The sequence below is a fragment of the Ascaphus truei genome, chromosome 1, assembly GCF_040206685.1.
Source record: "Ascaphus truei isolate aAscTru1 chromosome 1, aAscTru1.hap1, whole genome shotgun sequence".
NCBI lineage: Eukaryota > Metazoa > Chordata > Amphibia > Anura > Ascaphidae > Ascaphus > Ascaphus truei.
The window spans coordinates 474,102,955-474,126,788 of NC_134483.1; the positions used below are offsets into that span (position 1 = coordinate 474,102,955).

Below are 23,834 nucleotides of genomic sequence, written 5' to 3' on the forward strand. Positions count from 1 at the left end.
ATGACGCTGCGAGGTCATGTGACGTCACGTTGCTATGGCAACGTGACGTCATTACGCCGGAGCGTGGGTAAGTTGGGGTTGGGGGGGGCGCGGGAGTGAGGGGACAGCCGTCAGGGGGGCGCAGGGAAAAAAGTTTGCGCCCCCCTGGTCTAGACCCCACAAAATGCAAATAGATTAGAAAAGGCAGGGAGTGAAGCATTAAATCCAGGCGTATATTCAACTCTGTGTATCCAGCTTTATCCCTGAATAAAAATACATCCCACATTGCACCAGGTTGGTATATTTTCAGAGATATCCAAGCATGTTTGTGCAATGTCCTAGGGTGCTTTTTTATCTGATCACTAGACAGCAATAATTTAAGGAGTTTTTTAAACTCAATGTTCCAGACCGTAATAAATCTTACAATGTTGTCTTACAGAATAATTCACATAGAAACTGATTTCCCAAGCAAGAATCAACCATGGAATGAAATACAAACAAAGATGGAATGAAATACAAACACAGCGAGAGAAATTCCAAAAGTAGGTTTAGGTAATAAGATTCTGACTTTTTGTTCCTGTGACTGTAGTTTTTTGTCTACGGGAACAAAAATTAACCATGGAATTACTGATTACAAAAATTAATTCAGTAGAGAAAGAACACAAATTAAATAATTAAGCCTGCAATGCATGAATATGCATTTATTTATATTCACTTTCATTAAAATAGAATCTAAAATTAACACAAAGAGGATAACTGGAATATTGACAGAAGGGTCTCTTCTTATACTTCCTTTTGAGGCATTGCTATAAAGAAGGTCTCTAGGTCCTTCAATTGTCTAACCAATACAAATATGCTAGGTATGGTCTTCTGAAATAAAAGCTGAGACAGTTACAGGAAGGAGAGAATAGTGGTTGGGAAAGCAGGGACCAGGTTGTGGGAGGGCTTCCATGGGACTGAAACAGGTAACAAAATATTTCGTAGGAGGAGCAGGAGTAGGTACTGTAAGTCATGAAACAGTAGTCATTTGTTACATTTCATCACCATATAAGAAAACATATTTATATATCTTTAAGATAAAATAATATTTTGTAATAGATCAAGATACATACAGTATAATAAAGATCTTAGCAATTAATTTAAAAGGGAACAACCACAATAGAATGTTTTAAGAAACAAAAAAATGCAGACTTTATGGTATTCAGTTTCAAAATAAAATGATTATTTTTAAGGTCCATTCAGATCTACAAGCCTACATTAGTCTTAATATGTAGGTATAAAATATGTAGGCATTTAACATTCTGTACATATTTCTTCCATTTCCTGCGATTATAAAGATTTTAGAAAATATATGTAGCCAGGTCTCTCTCTTACCTTCAGGCTGCGTGAGGGGGAGGGGGTTGCTGCAGGGAGATTGTGAGCTGGTGAGCGGGCCTCAGGGGCTGCAGACCACATGTTGCCAGGCATCCAATAGGGCTGCTAGAATCTCCGGAAGGGAGATTGGAACTTTGGGTGTGCTTGAAGTTTGAGCTGACAGTTAGGAGAGTGGCAGTTGGAGCTGGGACAAGGAAGGAGTAAGTTATATGTGCAGATGTCAGTGGTATCTGCACTAGGCCAGATACCCCCTATTATGCCCCAGCTAGACCCCGACTCCCACGTAGTTTGTGGCTGCGATAGGGACTTGCCCCTGCCCTGGTTAGCAATATTAGTGTTAGGGACACAGGCAGACGCCGCACAGTGGCTGCGGCCTGTGGTCCAGGACACAGATCGCCCTACATTAATAAAGGCATTGTTTACAGTGGTACAATCCACGAGGGACCCACCCAACGTAGAGGCGGAGGCTTCGCAGTATTAGCATCGGATCCGTGTATCCCAGCATTGTGGCATCAGTGCGCTCAGGTGTGGCATCACCCGGCAGGTACCCAACGCATCAGTGCACCAACTAAAACACTATAGTGGGGCAGTGCTGTCACACACCTTGGGTGGGGGAGCGGAGCATTGGAGGGTATGGCCGTGCGTGGCTTGGTTGGTGGTATATATATATATATCCTAGGTTATTTATGTTCAGTAAAACTGTTATCTTTCATAAGTGTGTGTTTAATTGTATGCGGGTCCTGTAGTGGGGTTATTCTACATCATAGAATCCTGTAGAGGTCTAGGTGCTACCGACCGAATATTGACTCAGGTACAGTGGCGGCCGCCTTCATTCTCCTGCGGCCGCCACCGCAATGTGCGGGCAGACGCGGCTGTTTTTTTTTTCCTGCCGCGCGCCGCGTGTCACTGTGGCACCGGTCACACGTGCCAGGGTTCCCCGGCATCCCCGTAGGCTGAAGGGGTAAGCAGGGGTAAGGGGAAGATGCGCGAAGCTGCACGAAGCTATGAGAAGCAGAGGAGCAGCCAGGGGGAGCAGCCAGGGGGTCGCAAGGGGAGAGGAACCGCTACGAAAATGCGCACGCGGGGAGGGGATGATGCGGGGAAGATGCGGCTGGCGCGCGGCCAAGTTCGGCGCCAGCCAAAAAAAGCCCCGGACAATTACGGGCAAATGTTAGAGTCAAGTTGGCCGCAGCAGTATACCCCAGGTTCCCAGTAGCGGAGACTCAGATCTCCTGTGCACCACAGGTATTGCACCATATACACACACTGTAGCCACACATCTCTCAGGGGGTGGGGAAAGGGCGCTACAATTGGAGGCACTGCTGAGATATAAGACCTGGGGTGCCCTACTCAACAGTCTAAATTTGTGAAACCCTTTAGACTGCCATGTTCACACCCATCCGGCAACAGGTCCATGACTGGGCCGTAGAGTACCGCGTGTCCCTGTGCCACGTGGTCGCGGTGGGAGGAGTAACCATAATTACCTCAAGAACTGCTGTCCATGACCATGCACGAAACTTTCCTGGTCTGGCCAATGACAGGGTCTTAGGCTGCAAACTTGACGCGGATTTCCATTCTAGTGCCATACTATTGACCACGGAACATGAGATATGCTTGGACATGGCTCTTCAGGCCCTAAACCTCTTCAAAGGAGCCTCAGAGAGCAGACTACCAAAAAGAAAAGATCAAGGAACCCTATAGTATGGGGGAGGATTCTCAATCCAAGCCTCCCTCCTTTAAGTCAAACCGTCAGGGAGAACATCCCCTACGTACAAAGCTCGCACTGACCTCAGTGACGTCATTTGCTAGGGCTGTGGTCGAAAGGGCCACTTCTCGAAGAAATGCCCAGAGAAGGATAAAAAAAACCTCCAATTAGGACAAACTATTCGCAATCCATGATCTGCAAGGTACCGACAGCAGAAACCGCATCCCTACCCTCTGAAACCCCTCCTGAGTCAAGCCCCAACGATGGAACCCTACCATTGGACACTTACAGTCGGGTAGGACCCACCGCCCTCATACGTGTCATCATGGATGGTGTCTATTCGTCAGCGTTGCTGGACACCGACTCACAAGTGACCATTGTGTATCGAGGGTTCTACAATCAATATCTCCAACATTGACCCTTGCAGTCGGCTGAGCACATAAAGGTGAGGGAGCTCAGCAATGAGGATTATCCATTGATGGGATAGTGAAAGTTCAGATGCAGATACCCCAGTTGAATACCGGAAAATCGCAAATTATGGAGGTGGAGGCACTGATATGCCCCGAGCCTCACGAGCACCCCACCATCCCGGTAATACTAGGAACCAACACCGACGTAGTGCGGGCCGTGATTCAGGCCTACCTGCGAGAAGCTGGCGAGCTACCCCTGGATTCTTTAATAATCCATCCTCTCCTGCTGGAAGAGTGTAGCAAGATATCTGCCCAAGACAGATATGGAGACCTCTTCAACTTACAACCCGGGTTAACAAAAATTCCACCAGGGGGAGTGAGGCATATGGTCACATTGTGCTGCTACCCCGACCGGGATGAAGCCGACCACCTCTTCTCCCTGGAGAGTACTCCCGAGGAGGATGCCCAGCGAGGCTACAAGCTGATACCTGAAGTGTGGGAATAGACCTCCAAGATTCCTGGAAAAATCTAAGTATTCATCCCAAATATCTCTCCCTACCCCATGGCCTTTGACCAAGGCTGAAAATTGGGGCAAATATACCCTGTTACTCCCTAGGAGGATATGCACCAAGTGAATTCCTCCGCTGTGTCAGAGCCACCAGCTGGGCTGAAGTTCAACTTCGGAGATTCAGATCTACCGGCTGAATGGAAAAACCTACCACGGCCAAGTTAGAAGAACATCGGCCGTATTCTCCACAAGTGAGATGGATGTGGGCTGCAGCCGAAAAGCCCAACACACAATCCGTCTCAGTGACACCACCCCTTTCCGAGAGAGTTCTCGTTGCATTGCCCCTCGTGATGTGGACGATGTAAGGGACGTCTTACAAGAGATGGAGACAGGGGGATTGTGACCAAATCCCATAGTCCCTATGCCTCGCCCATCATGGTGGTGAGGAAGAAAAATGGGTCGGTAAGATTGTGTGTCGACTACCAGACACTGAACAATCGCACGGTTCCCAATCAGTACACTCTTCCCCGCATCGAAGAGATTCTCAACGCCCTGACGGGGAGTCAATGGTTCAGTATCTTGGACTTGCGATCCGGGTACTACCAGGTACCAATGAGTGCAGAAGACCAGGAGAAGACTGCCTTCGTCTGTCCCCTTGGTTTCGATCAATTTACGCGTATGCCCCAAGCCATATGTGGAGCTCCAGCCACATTCCAACGTCTCATGGAGAAAACCATTGGTGACATGAATCCTTGGGAATGCTTGGTCTACCTGGACGATATTATCGTCTTTGGTAAAACCTTAGAGGAACATGAAGAACGACTGCTCAAAGTGCAGGACTGTCTGGGATGAGAAGGCCTGAAACTCACTCGACAAGTGCCGGTTCTGCCACACCTCGGTGACCTACGTGGGACACATTGTGTCCACTGGTGGGATCACCACTGATCTAGCTGAAGTGGAAGCAGTGGTGAATTGGCCCCAACCTGAGAACGTCATGGAGCTGCATTCTTTCCTCGGCTCCTGTGGCTATTATCGATGCTTTGTGGAGGGGTATTCAAGCAAGGCCAAGCCTCTCAACAATCTCCTTAAAATATACCCCGAGGACACAGGGCGAAAGGCCACCTCTGCCAGACAGCCGTTCGATGACAAATGGACGGCTGAATGTGAGCGGGCCATCCTGGGTCTGAAGAAAAGTCTAACAGAAGCACCTGATCTCGCTTATGCCGACCTAGAACAGCCCTACATTCTTCATGTAGACGCAAGTCTCAATGGATTGGGTGCCGTCCTGCTTCAGAAATACCCGGAAGGACTCCGATCAGTAGCCTACGTCAGCCGCAGTCTGACTCCCAGCAAGCAGAACTATTCGGTACACAAGCTAGAGTTCCTTGCTCTCAAATGGGCAATCGTGGATAAACTCCATGATTACCTCTATGGCGTCACTTTTGAAGTAAGGACGGATAACAATCCGATCACTTACATATTGACCACAGCCAAGTTGGATGGTACTGGCCATCGATGGTTGGCGGCCTTATCAAACTACAAATTTACCCTAAAATGTAAACCGGGGCCACTGAATATTGGAGCGGATGCCCTATCCCGAAGACCAGGCCTGAGCACCACTCCCGATGATGACCTCTGGGAGGAGATCCCTGGACCAGGGATGCGAGCCATGTGCCATACCACGGCCATCATAGAAGATAGAGTGACCTTCTCAGAGTTAAGGATCGTAGACTCCTTAGGGTGCCACTCCAAAGCCATACCTGCCGCATATTGTGACCCTGAAGGGATGAATATCCCTCATGATAAGATCATTAGATGGAAAGACATGGTAGAATACCAGATGTGGGACCCTGTGGCGGGCATTATTCGCCAGGCCATCCAGAGAACAAGCCTGAACTTCTGAAGTGTGCCCCCAGTGACATGGTCGCTATACTTATACCCGAAGCAGACAAATTTGAAATGGATAACTGCCTACTCTATCGGGTGGTACAGTATCAGAGCCACCGAATAGAAGACAATTGGTTCTGCCTAGTAACCTACAACATATGGTTCTGAAAGCCTTGCACGACGAGCATGGACATCTTGGCATGAAGAAGACCTTTGGGTTGGTTCGAGACCCATTCTTTTTGCCAAAGATGCACGAGTCGGTGGAAAGACACTGTCGTCGGGACTCCAGATGTATCCAGCGCAAGATACATCCTACCCGAGCCAAACCAATGGCTCACTTGAAGAGTTCAGGCCCCATGGACGTGGTGTGCATGGATTTCCTGTGCATCAAGCCTGATTTCCAAGGTGTCTGTAACGTGTTGGTCATCACGGACCATTACACGCGATATGCACAAGCCTTCCCCACTAAAGACCAGAAGGCCATCACGGTGGCGAAAATACTGTGGGAAAGGTACATTGTACATTATGGCCTGCCCAATCGCCTTCCTTCCGACCAAGGCCGGGATTTTGAGAACAAGTTGATCCGGGAACTGCTGAAGATTCTTAGTATCACAAAGTCCCGGACAACTCCGTACCATCCAGAGGGTGACGCTCTGCTGGAGCGATTCAACAAGACATTGCTGGATATGCTCGGCACGTTGAAAGGTGCTCAGAAGAGTGGAGCCGACACATGGAAACCTTGGTACTCGCATACAACTGTACTCGCCACAAGTCCACCGGGTTTTCCCCGTAATTTCTCATATTCGGGCGAGAAGCCAGGCTACCCGTGGATGTGCGTCTAAGGATATCAACTGATGGGGTACCCAACACGATGCATTTCAAATACGTGCAAAGGCTTCAGGAGAGTCTGCAACATGCCTACCAGCTGGCCGAGAAGTTCTCTGTTCAGCTCAACGCCAATAACAAGAGGCGCTATGATCACAAGGTCAGACACCGTGAAATCCGTCCTGGAGATGCTGTGCTTCTCCGCAACCTGGGCATCGCCGGGAAACATCAATTAGCCAACCATTGGTGGGACTGTGTATTTGAGGTCGAATCGCAGATGTCGGGCCTCCCGGTCTACAGCATAAAAGACGCGGATGACCGGGTAAGGGTTTGGCACCGTAACCACCTTCTCCCTATCCTGCAAGTGGGAGACGATGAGCCCAAAATACCGGCTACACCACTAGACGGTCAGCCGGAGCAATCAGAAGTTAGCCAAGAGACTATAAACGAAACTATCTCTGAGACCCCCAAAGACCCTACTGATGGTGATGCGACTGTCAACGAGACCGTAGAGGATCCTATGGAGGGACCCTTTCAAAGGGGACCTCAAATTCAAGGAGCACATCCCGGAGGAGCTACGGGTAAAGGGCCCCGACCACCAACGCCTACCAGGGTGGCTCCAACGAGTCAACATCTAGATCCTAGAAGCCTGTGTTTCGTGCTCCAGAGAGACTATTCAGAGACATTTATACCCTCAATGGGAGAGGATGAGCCTCAGGACTTTGTTTATTACTCCTCAGAGGGAGTTGTGGAAGAACCGCTCTAACGGAGCCAAAGAATTAGACATCCTCCAAATAGGATGACCTACACTGGCGACACACTTTATTCGAGCTCGGCTAGTCCCACGAATTCGGGTATACCCGGGTGTATTGAGGTTTGTGACTGTTTTCTGCCCGAGTGCATTGAGGTATTTTCCAGGCAGGGATTGAAGCATTTTATTCCCCCTGGCGGCAATACTGCACAGTATATATATATATATACTGCATTACAATTCATGAATTTATGCCATCTGGTAGACACGCGAAGCATTGCAGCCTATTAAATCCTAATCATTATCATTTAACAGATCAGCCGCCCGTCAGCCAGGCATGAACCCAGGCTGGGAAGGCAAACACAACGGGGCTTGTCAGAGGTGAGGAGCGGCGCATTCCAGGTATCTGCCAGGTACATACTGGGTATTTGCTCGAATAAAGTGTGTCGGTGCAGTACGATTCAATTGGGGCTGCAGACCACACGTAGCCAGGAAACCAATAGAGCTGCTAGAATCTCCTGAGGGGAGATGGGAACTTTGGGTGTGCTTGAAGTTTGAGCTGACAGTTAGGAGAGTGGCAGTTGGAGCTGGGAAAAGGAAGGAGTAAGTTATATGTGCAGATATCAGTGGTATCTGCACTAGGCCAGATACCCCGTATTATGCCCCAGCTTGGCCCCGACTCCCACATAGTTTGTGGCTGCGATAGGGACTTGCCCCTCAGATAGAGATCCTGCCCTGCTTAGCAATATTAGTGTTAGGGACACAGGGAGACGCCGCACAGTGGCTGCGGCCTGTGGTCCAGGACCCAGATCGCCCTACATTAATAAAGGCATTGTTTACGGTGGTACAATCCACGAGGGACCCACCCAATGTAGAGGAGGATGCTTCGCAGTATCAGCATCGGATCCGTCGATCCCAGCATCGTGGCATCAGCGCACCCGGGTGTGGCATCACCCGACAGGTACCCAACGCATCAGTGCACCAACTAAAACACTATAGTGGGGCAGCGCTGTCACACACACCTTGGGTGGGGGAGCGGAGCATTGGAGGGTACGGCCGTGCGTGCTTGGTTGGTGGTATATATATATATATCCTATAGAAAGAGAAGAACAGAGAGCGCACGTCCCATAGTGTAAAACAGTACATTTAATCAATAAAAAAGAGGACCCTCCCCCTAGTTGTCATTCCCTTTGAGAAAGTCACTGTCGTGACGAAACGCGTCAGGGCACGTTATTACGACACTACGTCATCACGCAGTGCGCGCTTTACGGCCGGAGAGCGCATGGAGCTGATCTGAGGCTGAAAAATCTCTAAATTGCACTGACGCCGAGAGATATTGTTTCAAAGCACCCGACCACTGCTGGATGTGAACCGGAGGGACAATCTACCATCTGATGTGTTCCAGGACGGTGTGGTCTTGTTGGTGGTGATTATATATCACAAATTGCCTTTTTATCTTGTACCTTTGTGAGTGTTCTTAATCCCCTTGTCCTCTTTTTTATTGATTAAATGTACTGTTTTACACTATGGGACGTGCGCTCTCTGTTCTTCTCTTTCTATAGTTTTCCTGTTGGAATTGGTTATTCCTTCTGAGAGCAGCCGTGGATCCCCGAGCAGCATTTCCAATCACCATTGTATTTCCACTGGACTTGTACCAAGGGTTGGACTTTCTTCCATTTTTTGTCCCTTTTCTTCCCTGTTTTATTTGCACGTTTTTTTTATATATATATATATATATATATATATTTTATGTATTTTTTCACTTATTTGTAACATTTTTTCACATTTTTTGTATTACTAGATTGATATTTTGTTTAATATTATACACAATATTTGCACGGTTTAATTCATATTATTTTATATCATTTTTGTTTCACAAGTGGCGCTACTGAATTTTCCTCTATATATATATCCTAGGTTATTTATGTTCAGTAAAACTGTAATCTTTCATAAGTGTGTGTTTTATTGTATGCGGGTCCTGTAGCGGGGTTATTCTACATCATAGAATCCTGTACAGGTGGAGGCGCTACCGACCGAACATCGACTCAGGTATACCCCAGGTTCCCAGTAGCGGAGACTCAGATCTCAGGGGGTGGGGAAAGTGTGCTACATTTAAAAGGAGAAAATATCTGTGTACAGTACACATTCATTGGTCGGATTGTAACTTTGTAATTTTATAACTTATAAAAGTTCTCCCTTCTGTTCCTCCCTACCCCCATATTTGACATTAAATACCAATAAATGTTGAGTATAAAAAGAGAAGAAAATGTAGTACAATAAGTGCTGAATCACAAGATTATGCGCAATGCCCACTGAGACTCACTGAAAGCTCCAATAAAACATTTCAGTCTATATAAAACACAACCGACAGAGTAGAAAACAAAAGATGTATTCTAAGAAAAAGGCAGATCTTCAAACAAGCACACAAATATCTTAAAAAATAAGACATGTAATTAAGGATCAAGTTTAACATTGGAATTTTCAACCTGGTATTTAAGACTTTTCTCAAACCCCCATTCTGGCAGCTACTGCATAGAGCAGCAGAATAGGGACATTTCCGGCCTTATCTATAAATAACCTTACCTAATGCTTTCCAAAGAACGAGATGTTTCACTCTATTTAGGTCCAAAGTATCCATGGTTTTACATTGAACAAAGAAAAAAGAGACCATCAACAGACAACAAATACACTGGCGACACACTTTATTCGAGCTCGGCTAGTCCCACGAATTCGGGTATACCCGGGTGTATTGAGGTTTGTGACTGTTTTCTGCCCGAGTGCATTGAGGTATTTTCCAGGCAGGGATTGAAGCATTTTATTCCCGCTGGCTGCAATACTGCACAGTATATATATATATACTGCATTACAATTCATGAATTTATGCCATCTGGTAGACACGCGAAGCATTGCAGCCTATTAAATCCTAATCATTATCATTTAACAGATCAGCCGCCCATCAGCCAGGCATGAACCCAGGCTGGGAAGGCAAACGCAACAGGGCTTGTCAGAGGTGAGGAGCGGTGCATTCCAGGTATCTGCCAGGTACATACTGGGTATTTGCTCGAATAAAGTGTGTCAGTGCAGTAGATGGGGAACAACCGCTCCATTTAGGTCTCAAGGTCATACAATTACAGTAGATTTATCTCACTTATTGGCAGAGAAGGCCTAAGCCCCCAACAGTCACAGTTCCACAAATAATTACAATTTATATTTTCAGCCATTATTTTAAAGACATTGGTAAATGTTAATTAAAAAAATTGTGCTGTTTTGAAAGCTCTTCATAAGGCTGAGTCCATGGTCAGCGCTTATCCGCTGACCCGCGCTGAGGTGCGCTGACGCTCGTCAGTGAGCCCCTGCAGCCGCAATGAGAGCGACTTTAGCAGGGGCTCACGCACGCTTCCGCAGGCGTTTGGAAGCGTAGCTGGCAATTTTTTTTAGTTTGAGCGCTCACGGAAGCGCGGGGCTGGTCATGTGAGCGGTTCGCCCAATGAGGGCGAACCAGCTCCGTGACATCACTGGCCCGCCCCCCGACATGCCCCCGGACGGCGCGCAAACTAAGGCCAGGGAAAGAACCCGCTTTCCCTCAGCCTCCGCGCGCCTCCGCATGGCTGAAGTCTGTATGGACTCAGCCTAAACCAGAATCTGTGGATTTCTTACCCTGGCCTCTATTCAATACGCTTGAAGATTTTAGTCCCATTCAGTTGAATGGTGCTGATTTCTTCTCCAGCACTGGGAGACATATTTACAGCATATTAAATATAAGCCTTTGGACATATTTATACAGTATATTTGTGAAAAAATACTAACCAGCACTCAAAGAGATATTCCCAAATTTGCAAAAACAAGCATGAAGGCACAGCAAGCGAGAAAATGAAAATAAAAATAGAAACAGAAATACAGATAAAAAAAGGCACAAATAAACACATGTAATAAATAAATAAAATGAAAAAGAAATATTTACATATTTACTCAATAACCTGGAGCCAAGAGGCCATTGGGCCATACACAGACATGTTGTTAAACAAGCCCAGAGAACCCCTTCACAGCCCCTAGAGATCAAATGGGAGAGCTATCTGTTGGTCTAGGGGTTCCAGATTTTGTGGACTCTGTGTTTCAGGAAAGCAGTTAGCCTTTCCATCCCAAATACTTCATCTACTCTCTGTTCTACCTCATTGTTTGAGGGTGTCAGGTGTTTTTCCACATGGCAGAAATCAAGCATGTTGCGGCAGTTAAAATGCGGGAGATCAATTTCCTACTGGAGAGGTTGATATTTTCCATGGGTTTGGCTAGGATAATGATTGACAGATCCAAGTGAAAGCTTCCATTCAGAAATTTTAATTAAAAACCTTCCTTTTTAAACAAAACATTGCAAACAGAACCTAATACCCTGGCAGTCAGCTTACCTGCTCCCATTCGTGTTTCCCGCCACTGTTGGCCTTCCCTGTCGTTCCACTATATGGTTTTTTTTCGGTAGGTCCCGGTCTCAGGTTTGGAATGGGGGTCCTCCTTAAGTTCCTACACACGCTCTAGTACTGAGTTTCTTGGTGAGTAGCGCGTTAGAAGAAAAATGTAATAAATAAACATTAAGCTCAAACATGTGGACATCAGATACCACCTTAAAATTATCTTGTGTATATATTTTCTTTTGTTGTTCTACATATGGAAGTCTTTGAGGCTACTACCCATATATCCTCCAAATCCTCTTGAGTTATTTCGATGTTGCGATCTATCTCCCATTTTTTTCATATAGCCATGATCGGAAAGGTCCCCCCCACGAGACGAGCTGTCTGAAAATAGTAGACACAAGCCCTTTTTGATACCTCCTGTTTCTACATAGGATTTCAAATGTCATGGAGGATGGAAAAACTGGTTTAGGGTATGTACTTAAGAGGAAATGTCTAACCTGGAGATATTTCTACATTTCTGTATTAGAAAGGGAGTATTTTAACCTGATTTCCTCAAATGTAAGAATTCGGCCTTTTAATAGGAGTTGTCCAAAGTCCACAATATTCCTATTTCTCCAGATATCATATAGTCTGGAGTTGAAGCCTGGGGTAAAGTTTGGATTATCTAGGACAGGAACTAGCTTTGAGAGGGATTCGATTAGTCTAAGCTTAGATTTGACCAAGTACCACATGTTTAGTGTGAAGTTAATTAGTTCTGAGGATAATTGTTGGGTTTCCCTCTTGACCCTCTTTCTCTTTAAATCAAATTAGCGCCGGGAGGTATATAAGGGCCTTAACTTAAGATTCGACATCTACACAAGAATACATCTTTGGGGGGTAGTGTCAGTAGGTCATCTGTTTTAGGTGGTATGGAAGATAATATTTTATATATCTGGAACCACGAGGCCCCCTCCTGTCTTTGAGGAAAGTAGGATAGATTTAGGCTTTCTGGGTCTCTTATTTCCCCATATAAACTTAAATATAGCATTCTGAATATCTTTAACATATCTAGAGGGAATTGCTACTGGTAGGGTCTAGAAATGCTAAACTGATCTCGGCAAGATATTCATCTTGACTGCTGTAATACAACCCAGCCATAAGATCTGAAATGTATTCCATTCTAGAAGACCTTTTCTTAATCTTGTACAACAGTCCCAGGAAGATTCACCCAAACAACTCTTGCTAGTTTTTAGTGATGAAAATACCTAGATATTTCATCTGAGAATCTCTCCATTTTATAATGAAAGTTCAACTGCAATAGCTTCAATTCATGTTTCACTAGGGTCAGGGTCATGGCCTCAGACTTGTCTAAATTGTTCTTATAGCCCAACAATTCTCTAAATTCTGAGAGGGCTGCAGGGAACTTTGAGAGGGATGTTAATGGGTTCAAACTAGTCAGTATAATGTCTTCAGCATATAGGGACACTTTGTAAATTTCACTGTCAAATGGTACAGTATGCCTTGGCCTTTTGAAACCCCTCTTATAGAGCAAGCTAGTGGCTTGACAGTTAGTGCAATAAAGAGGGGCTTAGGGGACATTCCTGTCTAGTGCCGTTAGAAATTATAATCTTATTTAAATTCCCCCCAGGCCATTTTAGGGTTGCCGATGGACTTTTATAGAGTGCTTCAATCCCTTTCAGATAAGGGCTCTTAAAAACAAAGGCCATTAAAGTCTTATTTAGGAATGGCTAGCTGATTCCGTCAATGCCTTCAATGCCATTCAGGCTCAGCAGAATCGCTTTGTTCTTAGTAGTATTAATATGGTCAATAATATTTATGATCTTTCTCGTGTTGTCAGAAGCCTGTCTTTTGCCAATAAATCCCAATGGGCAATTGTGAATGAGTTTCCTATTTAATCTTTTGGCCAAAATCTTACTGTATATTTTGAGATACAAGTCTAAAAGTCTAAAAGGGAAATTGGGCGGTAGCTCCCACAATTTGGTGGATCTTTTCCCTTATATGAAAAATAGCCATGTTTGCACTTGCGATGCATTCAGGATCAGTTTGCCTTCTAGGAAGAAGTTAAAAAGATTTAGGAGATATGGGGCTATTATTTTTTTTTTTTAAATTATACAGTAGTACAGGTTGGAGAAACCATCAACAAGGCACCTTGTTAGATTTTCAAATCTTTGATTACTCCCATCAGCTCTAATGTTGTGATTTTTGCATTCAGTGTTGTTATATATCCTCTTTTGTTAGTTTGGGGAGATTACAGGATTTTACGTATTTTTCAATCTTTGCATTTGGGGGTTCGATGGGCAAGAAGTTCTCCTTCAGATTATATAAATTAGTGTAATAGCTATGAAACTCTTTTGCAATCAAGAGGGCATTGTACTGTACATGATGTTATAATTCGTTTGTTTAATTGCATTGATCTGGGTTCTTGACTGAATCCTTTGCAATTTACTGGCAAGTATACGATCAGCTTTGTTGTCTTTGTCATAGTACAATTGTTTCATCTATTTTAGTTTCTTCTTAGTGTCCTCCGATTGTTTTAGACCCTCCCTAGCTCTCAAGAGGGCCCTGTAGAGTTTTTTAAACTGTTATTTTCATGATCTCGCTCTAAAGTCAGGATCATCACCTCAAGGCTCTTAATGGAACTTAGTTTGGATCGTTTTCTATAGGAAGCTAACGAAATGAAGGTCACTCTAATTGCTGCTTTGCGTGCCTCCCATAATGGATGCTAACTCAACAGAGCCCTCATTTAATCTGAAAAAATCCTCAAGTGAGTCATTTCTTTTTTCTTTAATTTCTGGAAAGTTTAAAAAGGGTTCATTGAGCCATTCCTGACCACCTCTCAAGTGGACAAAGGGAGTTCTAAGGACTATCTCAACAGGGGCATGATCTGAACATGTAATTGGCCCTATGTTTGACTGGGAACCCCCTTCCAGAATATCTGTAGAGACTAGGACATGATCTATTCTGGAGTATGAGTTGTGGGGGGAAGAAAAAAGTATAATCCATCTGATCTTGGTTTCAGGTTCTCCTCAAATCAATTATAGAGTATGCCCTCATTATTTCTCTGACATTTTAGCTATTCTTATATATTTGGGCAGAACGTATCTTAGGTTACCACGATTGATGATACCATCCTGTCAGTGTGCGAAGGTAAATTCCGTTGTTACCTCTGCAGAATGTGTCTTACCCAATATGTTGGATCTGTCCACATCTGGGTATTGGACCATTTTAAAATCCCCTGCTATAATCAGGGGTGAGGGGTCATCTTCTATGGACTCCAGGGTCCTTTTTAAGAAACTCACTTGGTTATCATTGAGGGTGTAAATATTTACAAGAGTAACTGCAGTCCCTGAGAGTAGGCCGTGAACTGCAACAAATCTCCTTTCCGGGTCCCTTTTTATTCTTGACACCCCGTTTCTGTAAAATACCACTGTGGTGTGTGTGTGTGTGTGTGTGTGTGTGTGTGTGTGTGTGTGTGTGTGTGTGTGTGTGTGTGTGTGTGTGTGTGTGTGTGTGTGTGTGTGTGTGTGTGTGTGTGTGTGTGTGTGTGTGTGTGTGTGTGTGTGTGATCACTTCCTTGTTCATTGTGATGTAAACTTCATGGGCTGCATTTCGCTTTTGAAGGTAAATGAGCTAGTTAAATATAGTTGTTTGTTTATCTCCCTTTTTGGCAGCTGTCTTCAAAGAGTTGTTATTATAACCAGCATTGGCTATGAATGAGTCTTTCCAGAACACAAATACAGTCAGCTGTAATCATGATTGGAACAATATTAGCTATTTAGTGAAAGTATATGGAACTTCAAATAGAAAACAAATGCTGTATGCTTTCTGTAGTACAATAGGCAAGGGAGAAAAAAATGATCAAGTAAAAAAATGCACAACTATAGAATGAATCTTCCATTAGTATGCTGCTGTTATCCATGTAAATATAGCAGACACCAGCCCCTTCACATAGAAACCTATAACGTTCTGCACACATTGTTCAATAATAACATTATCCCTTGCTGGAGCTGAATATTGCGATTATTATTACATGTCAAATTACCAAGTTAAATAAACTGACATTTAAATGTTAGTGTGTGTGGGAGAGAGAAAGTGTGTGTGTGTGGGTGGGGGGGGGGTTGTGTAGGTGAGAGGGGGAGTGTGTGTGTGTGTGTGTGTGTGTGAGACAGTGTGTGTTTGTTTGTGTAAGTGAGGGGGAGTGTGTGTGTGTATATAGAAGAGAGAGGGGAGTGGGTGTGTGTGGGAGCGGAGAGGGAGAGTGTGTGTGTGTAAGTGATAGGGGCGTGTGTGTGTGTATAGAAGAGAGAGGTGATAGGGAACGCAAGGGAGAGTGTGTGGGGGAGAGGGAGTGTAAAGGAGAGAGTGTGAGGGGGAGAGACACGAGAGACGGGGGAGGGGTTGGGCAAGTGGAGTTGAGACAGGGGGCAAGGGTTGGAGTTCCCCAGAATTTCATAATCGAAATTGTGGCATTCCTTAACCAAAAAAAAGGTTGAAAACCACTGGGCTAGAGAGTCAAAATGAGTTCCTTAAGGAATAGAATATCTCTTTGATGTTTTTTGAACTCAGATCGATCATGCCAGTCTACATTTAAAATTGGCGTTAAGACCTTTGACATTCATTGAGGTAAGTTTGATTGGGGATTGATACGTCATATTTTTTATCATTTGGGGGTGGGGTGGATAATACTGCTTCTCTTTTTGTATCCTTACTCCAGTGCTAATACATGAATATTCTTTGGTTATGGAACTTCTACCAGGTTGTAAGATGGGTACCCAGAAAAGAACAATTGGGGTGAGAGAGGAATGGTGAGTAAAAGTGGGGAGGGGGGACTAACTGGGGAAATAGAAAAAAAAATACCCAAAAAGGGAAAGCCATTACAGAAGGTAATGGCCAGAAAAATACTAGCCAACCCTGTGTGTGGTTAGCCAAATCGGTATAAGACCCTTTGGGGCCATCGCAGATGTGCATATCTGGGCATCTTACTGCTAGCCACTCTCAGACCCATGTCAGCTTTAAATCAAACACGTCACCTGGGGCCTATCAGGAAGTCCTCCACCCCCTACCAGCAGGGGATCCACTTTCCCAAACTCCATTCAGGCCCATGGCCACCAAAAACTCTTTGTTATGATCCCCACTGACCCGGGTTTCCAAACACTTATTTACACACCATTGTCATACATAGCATATGATTTAAACAGTAACAGATTTTATCAATACATATATTAAACTACTAGAACAGTGGCCTCTAACTGTGGACTGGGAAAAACTAGTCCCTATGTCTAAGTACCCTGATCACAGTGTCTTGAAGGAGGATCTCCCGCCCCCTTGCCTTAATGTGCATACACCCGAGTGGGTCAAAGTACCGTTCGTATGGGTATATGAATCCTTACTATGGAGACATGTTACTGTGAAGGTCTCCATAATGACTGCCCCGAGGGAGGCCTATTTATCTAAGGCCTCTTTCATGTTTAGTCTGGAAGATAATCATAGCCTCTTTATTGGTAAAGCTGGTACATCAGCATTATATTAATAAACATCCTGAGCATTTCTACAATAGCTTATTTACAAAGGTCCTTAATTTCTAACATCTTATTTTCTTGGGCGGTGGGGGGGGGGCTCAAGCCCCCAGTGCTGAGACTCGGGGGGGGGGGGTATGCTGCAGCCCCCCAATCGAAAAGGACGATATGTCTTATCTCTAATTATTTAAACGTCCTACAATTTACGCGGGGTAACTTATTTGAGATTAGACTACAAATTATAAAAACTTTTACAGCCTTATATAGCCTAAACACAATAGTTCCCAGCACACAATAATAGAAAGAACTGGTAATCAACAACAAATGAATATTTCATGGGAAAGCATACTGTATAATCATACACAGATATAGAATGGAGAATGTGGGAGTAAACATTACTCAAGGTGCTACATAGCACCTGAAGGGAAAGGGTGCAATGGAGGATAAGGACAGGGAAAGACAAGGGAAGGGGAAACAATGGTAGGGAAGGGGTGGGGGAGGAAGGGAGGGGGTGGGGGAGGAAGGGAGGGCGGTGGGGGGGTGAAAGGCAAAAACGAGAAGGATAAAATGATGGGTAATGGGCAATGTTTTGGGGATAAACCCCTTCTTCTGGCCCATTCCCTACGGCAGGCCTGCACAACACGCGGCGGGTCTCCTCCTCCCTCCCCCGAGTCCGCTCTCCCTCCCCCGAGTCCGCTCTCCCTCTCCGCCACTCGCCACGAGCCGAGCCCGCTTTCCCCCTCCTCCCCCCCAGCCCGCTCTCAAGACTGCACGCTCTTGCAGTGCGGCACTTCCGGTGCCCGCTGCTTGCGATCGCACTCAGTACTGCCTGCTCTGCCGCCATGATCTGAGGTGCAGGGGGGTGAGGGGAGGTGCAGGGGCTGATGTGAGGTGAGGAGGTGCAGGGGGTGATGTGAGGTGCAGGGGGATATGTGAGGTGCAGGGGGATATGTGAGGTGCAGGGGGATATGTGAGGTGCAGGGGGATATGTGCAGGGGGGTGATGTGCAGGGGGGATATGTGCAGGGGGGATATGTGCAGGGGGGTGATGTGCAGGGGGGGTGATGTGAAGGGGGGGTGATGTGAAAGGGGGGTGATGTGAAGGGGGGTGATGTGAAGGGCGGGTGATGTGCAGGGGGGGTGATGTGCTGGGGGGGTGATGTGCAGGGGGGGTGATGTGCAGGGGGGTGATGTGCAGGGGAGGTGATGTGCAGGGGAGGTGATGTGCAGGGGGTGATGTGAAGGGGGGGTGATGTGCAGGGGAGGTGATGTGCAGGAGGGGTGATGTGAGGTGCAGGGGGGTGAGGTGAGGTGCAGGGGGTGAGGTGCAGGGGGGTGAGGTGCAGGGGAGGGTCATTGGAGGTGCAGGGGGTGGTTGGAGGTGCAGGGGAGGGTGATTGGAGGTGCAGGGGGGGTGATTGGAGGTGTAGGGGGGTGATTGGAGGTGTAGGGGGGGTGATTGGAGGTGCAGGGGGGTGATTGGAGGTGCAAGGGGGGAGAATGATGTGAGGTGCAGGGGGGGAGAGTGATGTGAGGTGCAGGGGGGAGAGTGATGTGAGGTACAGGGGGGAGAATGATGTGAGGTGCACGGGGGGAGAATGATGTGAGGTGCAGGGGGGAGAAGAATGTGAGGTGCAGGGCGGGTGGGATGTGTGTGGTGTGCAGGGGGGTATTGTGTGTTTGATGTGGAGGGGGAGTATTATGTGTGTGGGTGAGGGGGAGAGATGGGGTTATGAGAGATAGATGGGGAGTATCGCAAAGGTTAATAGTGAGGGGTTCTGGGGGAGATATGAGGATGATGATGAGGGGTGCTGGGGGAGATATATGAGGATGATGATGATGAAAGGTGCTGGAGGAGAGATGATGATGATGATTTTACCCGTGTGGCCCAAAATTTTGTTCCTTGGAGCAGTTCGGCCCTTCTCGCTTTACGAGTTGTGCAGGCCTGCCCTACGGTCTATAAGACCACAGGTACTTCCCTCTCCCTTTATACTAACCTCCAACAAAATGCATGACAGGGGAACAGATAACTCAACCATCTTAATGAGGGAATAAGCCCAAGCGTATCTACCAGATTAATTACAAACTACAATAGTACTGGTTAATGAGTCAAGCTCAGTAAGACATGGCTGCCAAACAGAGTCCCGCTATGACTGATATGCATAACGAGTCCAAAAAAGGTAAAGGCTAAATTCAATCAGAACAATATGAGTCCGGGCTCGGAAGTAGCAAGCTCACAATTTGACGGGAAAACTGGATCACTGCTGTCTGCTGCGAAGAGCACACAATCCAATCCTTCAGTTGAATAATAGCACAGAATATAATCTCTGAGATTGTGTGCTATTATTCAACTGAGCTGTTTCTATGTACTACGTCACGGTGTGACGTCACCCGAGCGCTCCTGCTATAGATGCTACACTAACGGAGGTGATTTCAGTAACACCCGTGCAGCTGACCTTCCCTACTGGAACATATGCCCTCTGCAGTGCCGTGACTACCTGCTGGTTTGAGACCAGGAACGGGTGCCTCATTCACCGGAGCCTATTCGCTCTCTAGTACCGTGAGACCATGACAGCCTGCCTGTTAGAGACCGGGAGCAGGTGCTTTCCCCACCGGAACAGATTTTCATCTAAATTTGGGCACCTACTTACCCTCTGCTCACTGCCACCTTGGCGGTTTCATCTCTGAGACTCATTCTAGTGATGCTCATGGGAGTCCGGTGACCTCATGTCATTGAGGGTCTCTATACCGGCTTGTTTTTCATTTCTTATTGTTGTATTGATATTCCTACCACTTTTATACTAAAGTTTATTCTCATGAGTGTTTGCGCTTGTCATTTCTGTCCCCATCCCTGGTACTGTACCTGCTAAATAGATATAGTTGAATGGTATGAGCTTGTACAATTGAATGACTGTGAACAACCAACAATGGCTATCACACTGTAGTAAAACTAGCTAGTTATGTCAGATACAGGTAGATCAGCAGAGCTGACTAGACAAACTTGTGAAATTGTCATTCTTCATGCTCAAAAAATGTGATTTCTCATTCTCCACGTTATTTTAACAAGTAAGATGTGAAACACACAAGAAAAGAGCAGACACATAAAGGCCCATATTTACTAAACAGGGCTAATTCCTAAAATATCTTACAGTGCTGTTAGACACCTTATGGCCTTTACTTGAAAGTGGCTTAGCAGAACTATATACCTATATGGGGCGAAATATCATGGTATTGTAAATGTTAACGATTCAGAAGTATAGTACAACAAATACTAGGTAACTAAGCAAATTTCATCGAGGGAAGTAAACAATTAACCATACTAAATAATACATATTATTTCAGACTAGAATGTATAAGAATGTCAGAGAAGACTGTGTTCTGACAAGCAGGTTCCTGACACCATTCGTATTGAGGCCTCTGATCACAGTGCGACAAGCTCAATCCCTAGCTGTTATAAAGACAAACAGTTCGATTTGTTAGCTGTGTTGAGAGATATTCATTTATTGTGGCACTTCAGCTTGTAACACAGGATCAAAACATTGTAAGCGCATAAGAGATAGTGAAAAATTAATACAACCTAGACCGCACTTATAGTTTCGGCTACGGCGCGTCATGTCAAAACAAGTTGATTTAATTGGCGTGTGCACCTATAGTGGGCACAACCGCGACGGCGTGACATAGCGACCAAAATCGGTGAAGTCAATGGAAATTTATTTTTTCGTCGACCGCCGCGTGACGTCAGCTGCACGTGAGCATTTCAGCCAATGAGGGTGAACCGCTCACGCCCACGCCACCGCCACTCCCCCTGGTCGCCATCTCTTGTCTCCTACACTATAAGCTAAAATCTCTATTACAACGGCGACAGATGACGCCACGCCGTGCCGTCGCCGTAGCCGGGACTATAAGCGAGGCTTTCGAATGCACAGTATGGTAAGCTCAACCAATAATTAGTAATGCCAAACCGTGTAGCTTCTATAGGTGTGCTGTTGATAATCAGTTGCATTGCCTGCTTTTAAGCAGCATTAAGTATGAGTAAGTTAGATGTCTATAAGGGTGTGCATTCATTTTAGTTTATTTCATTTTGCTTGAATAAAAATGAGATTGCATTGTTAGGGGCAGTAAAAAATTACATTTATTTGATTAAAAAAAAAACTGTAGGGGCGCGCACCTGACGTCAGAGCGAATGGGAGTGTTTAAAAACAGCTCTGTGGACTCGGCTACATAGACTCCACTAATAACCTTCCAAAACTAAGAATTTGCTCTTTAAAAGTACATCTACCGACGTGGGAACTAGCGAAGATGCCACTGAAGAAGGAGAAGAAAATTCAGCCACCGGAATTGACCCCTTTCTTCCTCAAGAGCAGCCAGACGGTAGTAAACCCAAAAATGGCGGCGGTACGCGTGTGCGCATAACGCACATGCGCAAGTGAGTCTGAGTAAGATCAGGAGCAGGAAAGAGTGGAAAACACACAAATCATCCCAAGAGCTCTGAGAGCTATTCAAAGAGATACAGAGGGTCTTTCAAACAGCATTGTATGTATGTACTGTATGTCTGTATTTATATAGCGCCATTAATGTACATAGCGTTTCACAATAGTAATACACTTGACAATCATATAAATAACAAATAATACAAATAACAGGTCATAGGAATAAGTTCTTCAGACATAAAAGTAACATTTCGGAAGAGGAGTCCCTGCTCCGAAGAGCTTACAATCTAATTGGTAGGTAGGAAGAACATACTGAGACAGTAGGAGGGCGTTCTGGTAAGTGCAAGGGGCCAAGCTTTATGTATCATGTGTATAGTATCAGCCACGGAGCTACTCATATGCTTCTTTAAGCAAGTGTGTCTTAAGGTGGGTCTTAAAAGTGGATAGAGAGGGTGCTAGTCGGGTATTGAGGGGAAGTGCATTCCAGAGGTGTGGGGCAGTCAGTGAGAAAGGTTTAAGGCGGGAGAGGGCTTTAGATACAAAGGGGGTAGAGATAAGACTTCCTTGAGCAGAACGCAACAGTCAGGATGGTGCATAGTGAGAAATTAGGGCTGAGATGTAAGGAGGAGCAGAAGAGTGTAAATCTTTAAAAGTGAGGAGGAGAATTGAGTGTGAGATGTATTGTATTGTATTGTACAGTATGTCTTTATTTATATAGCGCCATTAATGTACATAGCGCTTCACAGTAGTAATACATGTGGTAATCGAATAAATAACAGATAATATAAATAACAGATCATGGGAATAAGTGCTTTAGACAAACATAACATTAAGGAAGAGGAGTCCCTGCCCCGAGGAGCTTACAATCTAATTGGTAGGTAGGGAGAACGTACAGAGACAGTAGGAGGGAGTTCTGGTAAGTGCGTCTGCAGGGGGCCAAGCTTTATGTATCATGTGTTCAGAATGTTCACAGTGCTATTCGTATGCTTCTTTAAGCAAGTGTGTCTTAAGGTGGGTCCTAAAGGTGGATAGAGAGGGTGCTAGTCGGGTACTGAGGGGAAGGGCATTCCAGAGGTGTGGGGCAGTCAGTGAAAAAGGTTTAAGGCGGGAGAGGGCTTTAGATAAAAAGGGGGTAGATAGAAGACATCCTTGAGCAGAACGCAAGAGTCGGGATGGTGCATAGCGAGAAATTAGGGCTGAGATGTAAGGAGGGGCAGAAGAGTGTAAAGCTTTAAAAGTGAGGAGAAGAATGGAGTGTGAGATGCGGGATTTGATTGGAAGCCAGGAGAGAGATTTCAGGAGGGGAGATGCTGAGACAGATCTAGGAAAGAGTAGAGTGATTCTGGCAGCAGCATTTAGGATAGATTGTAGGGGAGACAGGTGAGCGGCAGGAAGGCCGGACAGCAGGAGGTTACAGTAATCAAGACGGGAGAGAATGAGGGCCTGAGTCAGAGTTTTAGCAGTCGAGCAACAGAGGAAAGGGCGTATCTTTGTTATATTGCGGAGGAAAAAGCGACAAGTTTTAGAAATGTTTTGAATGTGAGGGGCGAATGTGAGAGAGGTGTCGAGTGTGACCCCTAGGCAGCGTGCTTGGGCTACTGGGTGGATGATCGTAGTTCCAACAGTAATGTGGAAGGAGGTAGAAGGGCCAGGTTTGGGAGGAAGTATGAGGAGCTCTGTTTTAGCCATGTTGAGTTTAAGGTGATGGAGGGCCATCCAGGATGATATAGCAGAGAGACATTCAGAAACTTTGGTCTGTATAGCAGGTGTAAAGTCAGGTGTTGAAAAGTATATTTGTGTGTCGTCAGCATAGAGGTGATATTTAAACCTAAAAGATGTTATTAGGTCACCTAGAGAGAGTGTGTACAGAGAAAAGAGAAGAGGTCCCAGGACAGAGCCCTGGGGTACCCCCACTGAGAGATCAATAGAGTAGGAGGAGGTGTTAGCAGAAGAGACACTGAAAGTACGATGGGAGAGGTAGGATGAGATCCAGGATAGAGCTTTGTTCCGACAGTATGGAGAATGTGAAGGAGAAGAGGGTGGT

General features: G+C 45.6%; 1 long non-coding RNA gene across 1 annotated transcript; it reads left to right on the top strand.

The window, feature by feature from the left end:
• The first annotated feature begins 1,521 nt into the window (after nucleotides 1–1,521).
• On the top strand, nucleotides 1,522–21,988 carry LOC142472020 (uncharacterized). The gene is made up of 3 exons (XR_012789568.1): nucleotides 1,522–1,897; nucleotides 16,560–16,650; nucleotides 21,519–21,988. It is a non-coding gene; the product is annotated as an uncharacterized LOC142472020 (long non-coding RNA).
• Nucleotides 21,989–23,834: the final 1,846 nt, after the last annotated feature.